The sequence below is a fragment of the Delphinapterus leucas genome, chromosome 8 (genome assembly GCF_059928025.1).
Source record: "Delphinapterus leucas isolate spDelLeu-1000000601 "Yukka" chromosome 8, BTC_Dleu_Yukka2, whole genome shotgun sequence".
Taxonomy (NCBI): Eukaryota; Metazoa; Chordata; class Mammalia; order Artiodactyla; family Monodontidae; genus Delphinapterus; species Delphinapterus leucas.
In genome coordinates, this window is record NC_143136.1 from 42,470,608 (window position 1) to 42,484,551 (window position 13,944).

Sequence of the window (13,944 nt, forward strand, 5' to 3'; positions counted from 1 at the left end):
GAGGGGCGACTATATTACACCATTTTATATAAGGGACTTGAGCATCCATGGATTTTGGTATCTGCAGTGTGTGTGTGTGCCAGGGGTGGGGGAGGCGGGGGTGAGTGTCCTAGAACCAATCCCCATGGTTACTGAGGGATGACTATATTGGTTAAGGGCTATAACACACACACACACACACACATATTCCAGGCTTGATCCAATATTGTTCTCAGGTAAAAGAGTAATTCTAAACAGATTTATTGGGACTTCCCTGGTGGTGCAGTGTTTGAGAATCCGCCTGCCAGTACAGGGGACATGGGTTTGAGCCCTGGTCCAGGAAGATCCCACATGCCGCAGAGCAACTAAGCCCTTGTGCCACAACTACTGAGCTTGTGCTCTAGAGACTGTGAGCCACAACTACTGAGCCCGCATACCACAACTACTGAAGCCCATGCGCCTAGAGCTCATCCTCCGGACAAGAGAAGCCACCACAATGAGAAGCCTACGCACCACAGCAAAGAGTAGCCCCCGCTCGCCGCAACTAGAGAAAGCCCACACGCAGCAATGAAGACCCAGTGTAGCCAAACCCAAATAAGTAAATTTATTTTTTTAATAAATAAATAAATCATAAACAGATTGATTGTAGAGGTTAAGAGCTAAACTTTAAGTTGGGCAGATCCAAGTTCCAATCCTTGTTCTACAGCTTATCAGTGAGGTGCCCTATTCTGAGCTTCAATTGCTGTCAGTGTAATGAGGATGATGATAATAATATTGATACTGACCTCATTAGGACGTTATAGACAAACAATAAAATGAAGTGTCTGGGGAATATTAAGTACTCAGCAACTGTTAGCTACTATTAATGTCACCTACTTTCGAGCAACTGCCCATATTAAAATCACTATTTCAGAACTTGTATTATGTTCATTTCACAAGTTCACTATTTATTGAAAAATATCTTTCATTTTCTTCTACTGTTTTTAAGGGATGCTAATTTTATTTACTGTCATATGTATTTAAAACAATCTAAATATGAAATTAGATCACTCCCTAACTCCATACACAAAAATAAGCTCAAAACGGATTAAAGACCTAAATGTAAGGCCACAAACTATCAAACTCTTAGAGGAAAACATAGGCAGAACACTCTATGACATAAATCACAGCAAGATCCTTTCTGACCCACCTCCTAGAGAAATGGAAATAAAAACAAAAATAAACAAATGGGACCTAATGAAACTTCAAAGCTTTTGCACAGCAAAGGAAACCATAAACAAGACCAAAAGACAGCCCTCAGAATGGGAGAAAATATTTGCAAATGAAGCAACTGACAAAGGATTAATCTCCAAGCAGCTCATGCAGCTCAATAACAAAAAAACAAACAACCCAATCCAAAACAGGGCAGAAGACCTAAATAGACATTTCTCCAAAGAAGATACACAGATGGGCAACAAACAAATGAAAGAATGCTCAACATCATTAATCATTAGAGAAATGCAAATCAAAACTACAATGAGATATCATCTCACACCAGTCAGAATGGCCATCATCAAAAAATCTAGAAACAGTAAATGCTGGAGAGGGTGTGGAGAAAAGGGAACACTCTTGCACTGCTGGTGGGAATGTGAATTGGTACAGCCACTATGGAGAACAGTATGGAGGTTCCTTCAAAAACTACAAATAGAACTACCATATGACCCAGCAATCCCACTACTGGGCATATACCCTGAGAAAACCATAATTCAAAAAGAGTCATGTAGCAAAATGTTCATTGCAGCTCTATTTACAATAACCCGGAGATGAAAACAACCTAAGTGTCCATCATCAGGTGAATGGGTAAAGAAGATGTGGCACATATATACAATGGAATATTACTCAGCCATAAAAAGAAACGTAATTGAGCTATTTGTAATGAGGTGGATAGACCTAGAGTCTGTCATACAGAGTGAAGTAAGTCAGAAAGAGAAAGACAAATACCGTATGCTAACACATATATATGGAATTTAAGAAATGTCATGAAGAACCTAGGGGTAAGACAGGAATAAAGACACAGACCTACTAGAGAATGGACTTGAGGATATGGGGAGTGGGAAGGGTAAGCTGTGACAAAGCGAGAGAGAGGCATGGGCATATGTACACTACCAAACGTAAGGTAGATAGCTGGTGGGAAGCAGCCACATAGCACAGGGAGATCAGCTCGGTGCTTTGTGACCACCTAGAGGGGTAGCATAGGGAGGGTGGGAGGGAGGGAGACGCAAGAGGGAAGAGATATGGGAACATATGTATATGTATAACTGATTCACTTTGTTATGAAGCAGAAACTAACACACCATTGTAAAGCAATTATACTCCAATAAAGATGTAAAAAATAAATAAATAATAAATAAAACAATCTAAACAGCTTATTAGAATTGATTTAATGTGATTAAATGCTTTATTTATTTCATACCATTTGTATTAAGAGAAAAGAAATTTCTTAATAAAGAAATATCCAAAACAAATCTATGTTCTATTATTTGTGCATCCATTTACTTTTCATAATCATAAGGCTGGTATTAATTTATGTAAATTAGTTTTCTTGTTTAGTGTTAACATATATGATAACTAAGACATTCAAAAATATATGAAAATGATTAATTTTTTCTATAGAACATTGTAATTTACCTGAAAAATATCAAGATGAGAACTTTGTCTATGCAAACTGCCCAATTATTAATCTTTTCATTATTGGCAATCACTGGTAAAAATAAGAATAATAGAACTGAAATAATAATTCTGACATTTGCTACATTAACAGTATTTTTTTCAGTAGTACATAAGCTTAAACATTTGAAATGAACAACTACCTTTAATAAATGGTAATATTAATTTTAAATGCTTTTATATGACCTTCAGCATTAATGGAAGCACATGAAATTTGTGGAATGTATACTTTTAGTTATTATCCAAAAAAGCTACATATATGCAGAGTAAGAGACAAAGCATCTTAAAAAGAACTGATTCAGCTATGTTCAAAAGAAACAAGTAGCAATGAGTGAGAAATTAATACAAAGGGATGTGCAAGAATTGCAACAAATCTTAAAATTCCTTTTTTAACAAGTTAGCATATAGTAAATACTTAATAAGTTCTATATACCCTAGAGGAGGCAGGAAGAGATGGGCAAGGGTTTAGTCTTGAAAGGTAAGAGAGATAAGTTTAGACAGAAAAGAAGAATAAAAGTACAGTTGGATTTTTATTCTAAAGATGAAGGATATCAGCTAAAAACGAAAACAAGAAATCTCCCTCTACCTCTAGGTACCAACTTCCTTTTCTTCTCTTGTTTAAAATTGTCTATACTCTCCAACTCTACTAATTCACTTCTTACTCACCACTCAACCCACTTCAGTTTGGTTTTCTGCCTCATCTTGCCACATACACAGCTCTCTATAAAGTTATCAGTGACCTCTGGGTCATGAAATCCAATGGACATTTTTTAGTCGTCAGTTTGACTGTTTAGAAGGAGGTGACTCCATTGACCTCTTAGTCTTTGAAAACCCTGTTTCTTCCGTTTCCATGACTTGCCTAGTCTAATTTCCTCTTATGGCTCTGACAGCAACTTCTCTGTCTCTTTTGCTGGCTCATCCTCATCATCTAGACATTAAATATTAGAGATCCTCAATGGACAGTCACAGATTCTCTTCTCTCCTTTTCTGTCTTTTCCTTTCATCTCCATTTCTTTTTCTAAAATTTCCCCCTAAGCCATATCATCTATACCTATGATTTTAATTGTGATCTATTGTATATGCTAATGGCTTCCTAATTTATGTCTCTAGTACACAATTCCCTGAGGTTCAGACTTGGAAATGTAACTGCCTACACAATATGACCATTAAGTATGTCTCAAAAGTGCTCTAAAAGCACCTACAACCTAGTATGCCCAAAACCAAACTAGTTATCTTCCCATACACAGGCATGCACATATCAAAATCTGGTTTTCCAGAGTTTCCTATTTGAATTTAATTCTGTAATCCAGAAACTTAGAAGTCATTATGATATTTGTCCCTCCCTCAAACCTCCCAACCATATGCTATCTAGCATCAGGTAACATAGACCTGGCACTCAAAATCTGTCTTGAAGCTGTCTACTTCTTCCCTTCTTCATCATCTGTAAGAAAGGTAATATTATAAGAAAAATGTTCATTGAGTCCAGAGACATCTTCAATAATTAACCATTTACTTGGTTAACAATTTAACATGTGTAGTTCAAGTAGAAGTGGTTAGAAATAAATGCAATGGGGATCAACGTACTAAAGAAAAAAATACCTTGAGGGGATGGGAAATTGATAAGAAATGGCAACCAGCAATGCGTCAATATAGCAGAAAGGGATTTGCAGAGACTCAGCCTGCAGTAGACTGCATGTGGATCGAATATATGGCTCTATTGATTTTTTAAAAGCAGAATATAGGATTCATAAATAAAAATACAGTACATGGACTCTCATACTAATTATTTATTATACATAACTCTCACTGATGCACTTATATATAAAATGTAAGCTATATATAACATAAACTTTGCCATTTTAACCATTTTTAAGTATACAATTCAGTAGCATTAGTTATAATCAGAATATTGTGCAACCATCACCACTTCCTATTTCGAAAACTTTTTCATCACACTAAACAGAAAATCTACCCATTAACGATAACTTCCCATTGGTAAACTCTAATCTACTTTCTGTCTCTATAAATTTGCCTATCCTAGATATTTCATATAAGTGAAATCATATAATATTTGTCCTTTTATGTCTGGCTTATTTCACTTGGCATAATGTTTTCAAAGGTTCATCCATGTTGCAGCATGTATTAGACCTTCATTGTTTTTGTATAGCTGAATAATATTCCATCCATATGTGTATATCATACTGTGTTTATTCATTTAGCAGTTGAGGGCCACTTGGATTGTTTCTACCTTTTGACTTTTGAGAACAATGCTGCAATGAACACTGGCATACAGGTATCTGTTTAAATTAGTGCTTTCAGTTCTTTCAGGTATACACCAAAGAGTGGAATTACTGGGTCATATAATAATTCTGTTTAACTTTTTGAGGAATCGCCAAACTATTTTCCACAGCAATTGTACCATGTTGTATTTGTGCTTGCAGTGTACAAGTGTTCCTCTCATTGACACCTTTTCAATGATGGTATGAGTTTAATGCTTAATAATTTAGGATGGCTGTACGTATTTTGTTGCAATTGATTAACAAAGATTACTAAAGAATTTAAAAATGAAAGTTAAAAGGCATAGCACAATGACCTAGAAAAATCTTTTAGTCTAGAGAGGGCTATGGAATTATCTAACATTCATTTTTATTACAAAAAGATTTATATTTTAGTAAAGTCCTGTCATTCATAGAAATGGATTATACTAACAACCCATGTGATTATGGTATGCAATTCAAATTGTTGATAGGGTAATCAAAAAATATTTCTGATTTAAATACTTTTTTGTGTGTCCAAGCTCCATATGACCAAAGGTACCCATTTTGAGCTTGCTGGCTAGAATAGTAACCTGTTTGTGGAGATGAGCAATCGCCTGCTAGGAAAATCAATTTAAAAGGTTGACCTGTTTGAACTAGCTGAGGTAATTGATCACATATAATGGATGACTGGCTATCTATTTGCTTTTTTTTCCCTTCAATTCCAGAATGACAACAAAAAAAGAAACTTAGTTTATAACAGATAGTCATAGTGACATTATTAAACAAGTTATCTGTTTTAATTATTTTCTAAGAAAGAAGTCATATGGTTTCTATCTTTGGTGCAGAATCAGAGAGAGAGAGATTTATAAGGCAAACAGAAGATGAACAAGTGATCTCTTAATTTCCCTTGTTGCCTGGTGATTCCTTGACTATCCAACACTACTAATGTATTGACACAATTTTATTTGGAATACAGAAATGTAAAGTCTATTGAAGCATATGCACTCATACTGACATATGTGGAGAAGTCACTTGAATTATTGTATTTGGGAAATTAACAAAGACCTCAATGTCTTGTAAACATAGAATGAATATTTTGTGAATGTGTGAACACTTTCCAAGTCCACAAAAAATCTTGATCTTTGTTCTGACAGACTGTTTTTTCAGCACATAATATCATATAAATTGGGCAGTTCTGCTTTAGAAAGGCTATTTTTACTAATTACGGTTCTTAATTTTCCACAAATGATTATATCTAGCATAAGTATTTGCACTTTCATGGTAAGATTTAGAACATTAAAGTAAATTTAAGAATCTTTAAAAGAAAATCTGCAGTAAGAGAACAAAGAATTTCCTAGGTACTTTATTTGAAATAAAGAAGGAAGTGCTGAAGATATTTTTCCCTTTTACTTTTGTATTAATCTATCGAGATATCAAGATTTTTTATTCTCATGTGATGCTGAAGCACTCAGAATCTTGAGCTTAGTTGATCTGTACATGAGCTAACAGTCCCTTGATCCTAAGTGTACTTAACCTTAGTATTATTTATAATTAACATAGATAATGTCATTTCTTTACTCAAAGGCTCTTATTAGCTCCCTAATCAATAGATAATAAAGTCCAAACACCTTAGCCTTTTTTTTCTGAATGTTTGGAACTTTTTTCAACTCCCTTTTCAGCCTTATATTTCACTGTTACTTATTAAATATTCAATATGTGAGACAAACCATACGATTCACTCTGCTTTATTCCCTCCAAAGTGTTTCTCATCTAATTCCCACCCAGTGGCAATGCCTAACTCAGGATTCATCCATAAAAGTCCAACGCATTCTTCAAGTCCAACTTCAAGGTCAAATGCCATCATCTCTATTAAACTTCTCTTGGTTCACTAGATGGGAAATAATTTCCACTTCCCTGCTACTGTGAGATTATATATCACTATTGACATAATTCTTACATTTTGTCTTACTTTTTTGTGCCTTATTTCTTCTATTTGTGAGCTCCATGTGGGCTGGGGCCATAGATTCTTCATCTTGGAATTTCCCAAAGCACTAAGAAAAGTGTCATGCAGACAGGAAGTACTTATTATTTTGAATTGAATGGAATTCACATCCTCAAGTGTAGATTATAAAAGATCATTTTAAGAAGGGTAAATTTTATTATTCATTAAGTAAAATAATTAACAAAGAAATTAGTAAATCATGGACCTCTTTTGAAAATAATATAAGCTAAGTAGTGGCAGTGCATCAGGAAAGGAAGAAACATGGATGGTGGATTTCTTAAAATAACTTTTTGGTTTTATTATCAAGTTTATTGATAATCATAAAAAATAATGAGAAGCAAAAAAATACATAAGAATAAAATAGTTTTACCTGCAATACCGAAGATAGCCCCAGATATACCAAGTTACATTTTTAACACCCCAAAGGGGAGCATAGTTTATATATTTTTCTGTAGTTTGTGTTTTCCTAGTAACGCTATGTATGTCATTATGTGCCAGTTATTTCTGTATCAATAAATATGCTTTTATTTTTAATTGCTTTCTTGTCTATGTAACCCCCATACTTGAACATTTTGAGTCCTAGGGTTTTTTTTTACTACAGCTAAATCACTTTAACTTTCATTCATGTGATTTAAATGTTATGCTCTTCTTAGTTTCTATTTCCTAGAGACAGAATTGTCTTACCCAGGATGTACGTGTATAGTGTTAAAACTATCCATATGCATTAATAACTTTCCCTTCAAACTTTTTTTTTCTTTTGCTAATTTCTATTGGCAGCAGTAGTATTTTAGAGTGCCCGATAGTGACTTCCTTAACCATCTTTTTGCTGACTCAAGCTGCATTCTCTAAAGTATTCCTCAAAATTGGGATATGTCTATACAATGGAATATTACTCATCCATAAAAAGAAATGAAATTGAACTATTTGTAATGAGGTGGATAGACCTAGAGTCTGTCATACAGAGTGAAGTAAGTCAGAAAGAGAAAGACAAATACCGTATGCTAACACATATATATGGAATTTAAGAAAAAAAAATGTCATGAAGAACCTAGGGGTAAGACTGGAATAAAGACACAGACCTACTAGAGAATGGACTTGAGGATATGGGGAGTGGGAAGGGTAAGCTGTGACAAAGCAAGAGAGGGGCATGGACATATATATACTACCAGACGTAAGGTGGATAGCTAGTGGGAGGCAGCTGCATAGCACAGGGAGATCAGCTCGGTGCTTTGTGACTGCCTGGAGGGGTGGGATGGGGAGGGTGGGAGGGAGGGAGACGCAGGAGGGAGGAGATATGGGAGCATATGTATATGTATAACTGATTTACTTTGCTGTAAAGCAGAGACTGACACACCATTGTGGGGCAATTGTACTCCAGTAGAGATGTAAAAAAGAATGGAAAAAAATCCAAAAAAAACAAAAAAACCCCACTAAAATCTGAAAAAAAGATTTAAAAAAAATTGGGATATGTCATAATTCTTGTCTGCTTGGAAGACATGAGATGAAGTCCCAGCTAAAGAAAAAGCCATTGGATTAATAATAACTTAGGTTCTCCTTTATCCTATATTTTCTACGTATCTGAAGATACATGTTTTATAGTTAGTTGTATTTTAACCCACTAATGGCAGGTAGTAAATAGTAACTCAATTTTGCAAATTCAGTAATGCCAATTGAGTTAAAGAAGCATGCCATTGGCTTTTAGTATTCCAGTTCTGGGGTTATATTGCCTAGTTAAACTGTCACCTGCCGCTTATCACTGTGTGATATTGGGCCAAATGCCTAACAGGTCTTATCTACTGTTTCTGTACCCACAACATAGAAATAATGAAGGTAACTTCTCTGCAGGGTGGTTGTGAGGGCTAGATTAGATAATGCATAGAAAGCGTATTGCCCAGGGCCTGCCACCTAGAAAATCTTCACAAAAATAGTAGCTGTTATTACTTTTACCTACAGTGTTTGGAAAATAGCTGCCTAAAATACAGGTTCATTACTTGATAGATATGTTCAGTGAATGGTTTTGTTTATTATAGAATGATACATTACTTCAGGGAAGGAAACATGCAAAAACAATATTAAACTTTATGTTCACTTCAGTAACCCATCATAAAATACATATATAATCAATCTATCTCATGAACATTAAAATAATTTGGTTAAAAAAAATTGTGTCATTTTGGAATACGTCAAATGAAAAGAGTGTGTTGCTCAACATTACATCAATTAGACTTCATATGAATATTTAAAGAATTCTGGTAATAATTCATGTGATAAAATCCAAAAGCAGTCTTTTCAATAAATGAAAAGTTTACAGGTCAAATCTCTTCACGATATTCATAGATAATTTTTTGTCTTGAGTTAACATGAGATAATAGTCAGGGTTACAATTTCACCTATAACTAACTTAAAGAAATAAGACAGGCAAAAAGAAAAGAACTGCCTTTCATAACACAAATATAGAATTAAACTGTCAAGACTTGAAATGTTCAATAACTACATGTAGAGTAAGATTTTTTTTTTAATTCAAATAATTTTCTTTGAATTTGATAGGAAATGAATTTATTGGCCAGAAAATTGTGACAATTAATTGCAGAATGACTGAATTTTAATGAAAGGCTCTAAGAAAAAAAAAATGATGAAATGAATGTGCTGTTTGCTTTTAAATCATTTACAGTTGAATAATTTATGTTAACTTTAATTCATCCAGTTAAATTATCCAAGATGAATACAATATGAATAAAAGGTTTAAAATTGTCAGGTTTTTGCATTAAAATGTTTGCCGATAACCACTTTCTGGGGTTTTTTTTTTACTATTTTAATGGTTTTATAGATTGTAGTACAAGTTAGAAGATTAAGATAAAGTACATAATATAACGTGTTTGCAGCGATCTAAATATTTGACCTACATCTTCAGACATTAAAATAAAATCTCGTGTATAGGTAGGTCATGTGTTCGCTCAAAGAAAACTAACTTAACTGGAAATTCTTCTGATTATCTCCCCCAAATTTGGCTCACCCTATTCTCCCCATTTCTGTCCCAAAGCATTCTCCAGTTGTTCATACCAAAACCTTTGGAGTCTTGCCAAAAACCTTAACTTCTTTTCTGTCAAACCCCATACCTTAGCCATCAGTAAATCTTGTCAGAAGCTACCTACAAAACATATCCAGTATACTTCTCACAAACGCCTACTGCTGCCACCCTTACCCAAGCCACCATCATTCTCCCGTATTCATAGTCTCTCTCTCCCTCTGATTATCCTAGTAGTCTCTTACTGCTTCTCCCTGCTTTGGCAGTTGCTTTCCTACAGTCTCCTTCTGATAGAGCAGGCAGAATGATCCTTTATAAATGGAAGTCAGAATGTATCACTCTTCTACTCAAAACTCCCAATGTCTTTCCATCTCACTCAGAGTAAAAACCACAGGTCTTATAAATGAACTTCACAGCAGTATAATGAGCTAATTAATCCATGCTACATCTCTGATTCTATCTCCTACCACTCTCTTTTTTCCTCAGCTCTTTCCTCAAACACCCCAACTGTGCTCTCACCTCAAAGCTACAACAGCTCTGCATATAAAATAAAGACATAGAATTTCTCAGTCTCTTTCTCCTTCTGCTAATGACCCCACCATTGCTTTGATTCTCACCAACAGAACCCTGGAACCCGGCTCTAAATGCTAACGGACTGACTGTCTGACTGAATACATACAATAATTGATGATTCATACAGCACTCTGCTAGGAGTTTTACTTGCAGAGTTGAAAGCAAGATTACCTCCTTAATGAAGCTTCTGTACCGTTAAGAATTAGATACAGGGTCACAACTGAGGTTTTGTTAATATATAATCGGCAAAAAATCCAGACAAAATACAAAGGTTAGATCTGACTCCTCAGGGAACTGGAAGAAGATTTGCTGCAGTTCTGAAATGGAAATAAGACAAAGACCAATTATTCTAAAGACAACACATGACGACACAAGTCTGAAGGTGAATCCAAAACCAAAAGTCCATATGCTGGCCAAGAGCCAAGCATAGGCGGGACAGGATTTGGGGGGAATCTAATAATCATGCCTTTTAGCTTTTAGTTAGCTATTCTGCAACGGTTAGTGCAAGAATAAAGGCCACATTTAACCAGCGCACAGATCCACTACTCTTCTGTTAAAAACCATTTAGTGGCATTCCATCTCACTCACAATAAATGGCATAATCTCCACGTGGCGTGATGGCATCTAAGGCCCTACAGAATGTGCACTGACCTCAACCTCATTTTCCATGTTTTTCTCCATCTTCCCTCTGCTCCTGCTACGCTAACTTTCTTGCAATCCTTCAAACGGGATTTAGAATGCTCTGCCCCCCAGGTACCTCCATGGCTGTCTCTCCCTCATCTCTTTAAACTTTTGCTTTAATGTCATCTTTTTAAGAAGCAAATGGAGGCTTTAATTTTGTTTTTTGTCTTTTATGTGGTAATAGTCTTTTACTACATGAGCTTCAAGACTGTGTGTGTGCTGTTTTGTACACATTTCACTGACATGCTAGTATTATTTAACATTGTAATTCCTTCTAATGTTTTTAGATCAGCTGCCCTACAACTAAATTAAATTACATTTATTGAGCTTTTGCATGTGCCAGGTACCGTGCTCTCTGCTTTATATGCAGAATTTCATTTATTCTTCCAACAATTTAGAATACTCATTATCTCAATTTTATTGAGAGAGAAACTGTAATTCAGAGAACTTTGCCTTGCCTATGGTTGACATAATACTTGTTTTCATGGACCCAAGTTCCCTCTTCAGATATTTTCTTTAGGTTGACTAATATTTAGTTAGAAGAGAGTGCATTCTCCATGTGGAACTAGATTTCTAAGTGAGAAGACACCATTTGTATCCTCAGACGTTTATTACAGCCTAAGGTACTGCCTGAGACACAGTATAGTCTAGTGACTCAGCATATGTGCATTTGAATCAGAACACAGGGGTCCCTATCCTAGCTCATCCATTTCCCAGCTCTGCAGGATTTCCCAGTGTCTAGTTGTGGTTCTTCTGTAAAAGAATAGTACCTAAAGCAGCATCCAAACCAATAAGATTTTGAGGTCACATTGTAAGAGAATGCATACAAAATTAGGTACAAAAATTGAATATTTATTTAGAGGAGAAAAGAAAACATAGCAAAATACAAATTTAAGATAGCTGACAAATACCTCAAATATTATAAACTCCAGAAAAAAAAAACACAGCAATATTCTTGTTTTATGCCTAACAGTCAAAGTGACACAAGTAAGGATTGTTGGAAAATAGCTGGAGTCAGACTCTCCTGGAAGCCCAGGGATGAGTCAGGTCTTTCTGGACAAAGGTTTCCAGTGGGCCACTGTTCCAGTGCAACATCACACACAAGATCAGGTTTTCAGCCTCCAAGTCAATCAAGAAATTACCTTGAAGTGTGCATGACATACATACTGGTTTTAAGCAAAACCACTCTGCTGTAGGCACTCTCTATATGTTTGCTTAATTGAATTAAATTTGAATTAAATTGGGTAAGGCTGGTTCCTTGGTATAAAATATGAAGATGTTTGTTGAATGTAAAACTTATTTTTTGGCTATTTTAAGGCAGTTACTAACTTTGACAATAAAAGTGTGAACAGAACCATAATTCATTATTAGGCTAACATTTCTTCGTTCTGTGAGTATTTGTCAGTAACTTTTGGCCATGAAATAGAGTGGTGTATATATTTGTAATATACTTGAGTAATACCTGTAAAAACAGTTCAAAAAACTAAAAGCTGTCTAAATTTTTTCCATTAATCAAACTATGCCTATTGAAAAGCACTATTGAAACAAAATACACTGTCACTCTTAAGGTGGAAAAAAGTGATAAAATTGTTATCACTTGATGAGGGAATGCAGAGACATGGAGGTAATACCCTAACTTCTTATCCAAGCTTGATTTGTATTGCCAGTGTGATCTGGAGAAATTCACTAAATACTTTTGTGATACAGATTCCTTAGACACTGAAGGAGCCAGTGGTTTTAGGTCTTCTTAAAGAAGTTGGGGAAAATAAATCTTGAAATGAACATACATGTCTGTGTGCTTTTAGGGCGCGAATCTGTTGGGCAGCAGCACAGTCTGAGGCATATGATGCAATTCTACATACCAAACTGAGAAAATTGGGTGGAAAACCCATTTTCCCTTAAACAGCCTTTGAAGCTGCCAGTAATTAATTTGATATAGTTCTTAAAAAACTGAAGCCAATCTCTCTAAGTTGTGGGGCTCTGTATGTGAGCCATCTGGAACTATCAGATAATCAGGACAATTTAAGTTATGCTTACATAATTGTGAATGAGAAAATTCATTTTGGTCTGAGTTCAAGGGTTTAGGAAAACAGAGCATAACCAATCCAAGAAAGTTTGAAACACAGCAGTAACGAGAGATATGCAAACCAGATGCAAACACATCTGGTTCGAGTTTTTTTTTTTAAATAGATCTGAAAGCTGTATTCCTAATGTCCTAGGCTTCCCAAAGAATTAGTTCATGGACTTATCTTCAAGGAATGACACTTAACTAGATATTATCTGACCCTAAAAAAGAAACAAATAAAACAGGCTTGTTGACTACTGAAAAATGCAATTTAACTATGAACATTACTCAAGGCTTTCTGTCCTCATTTCTAGTGAGAAGAAAAAATAGCATGCGTTTGCTCTATAGAAACAACTGGAAAAATTGAAAGAAGGGAAGGAAAAATAAGGAAGGAAGCCCGTATTGATTTTTGCTCAGTTCTTAGTGTAGAAGCCCTGTAGCTCTTACCTGCTGTCTTTTAAGAATATTAAATGATGAGTGCTAATGTAGTTTTAGAAACTTGACATTATTGAGAATTTCAAAAATATAATACCTCTGTTTTTGAAAACCAACTCATACTTAAACACAATTTCATGCCTGGTTTCTATAACTGAAATACTCTGAAAAATTCAAATCAATTCCTTTTCAATAACTAAACTAAATAATATTTTGCCAA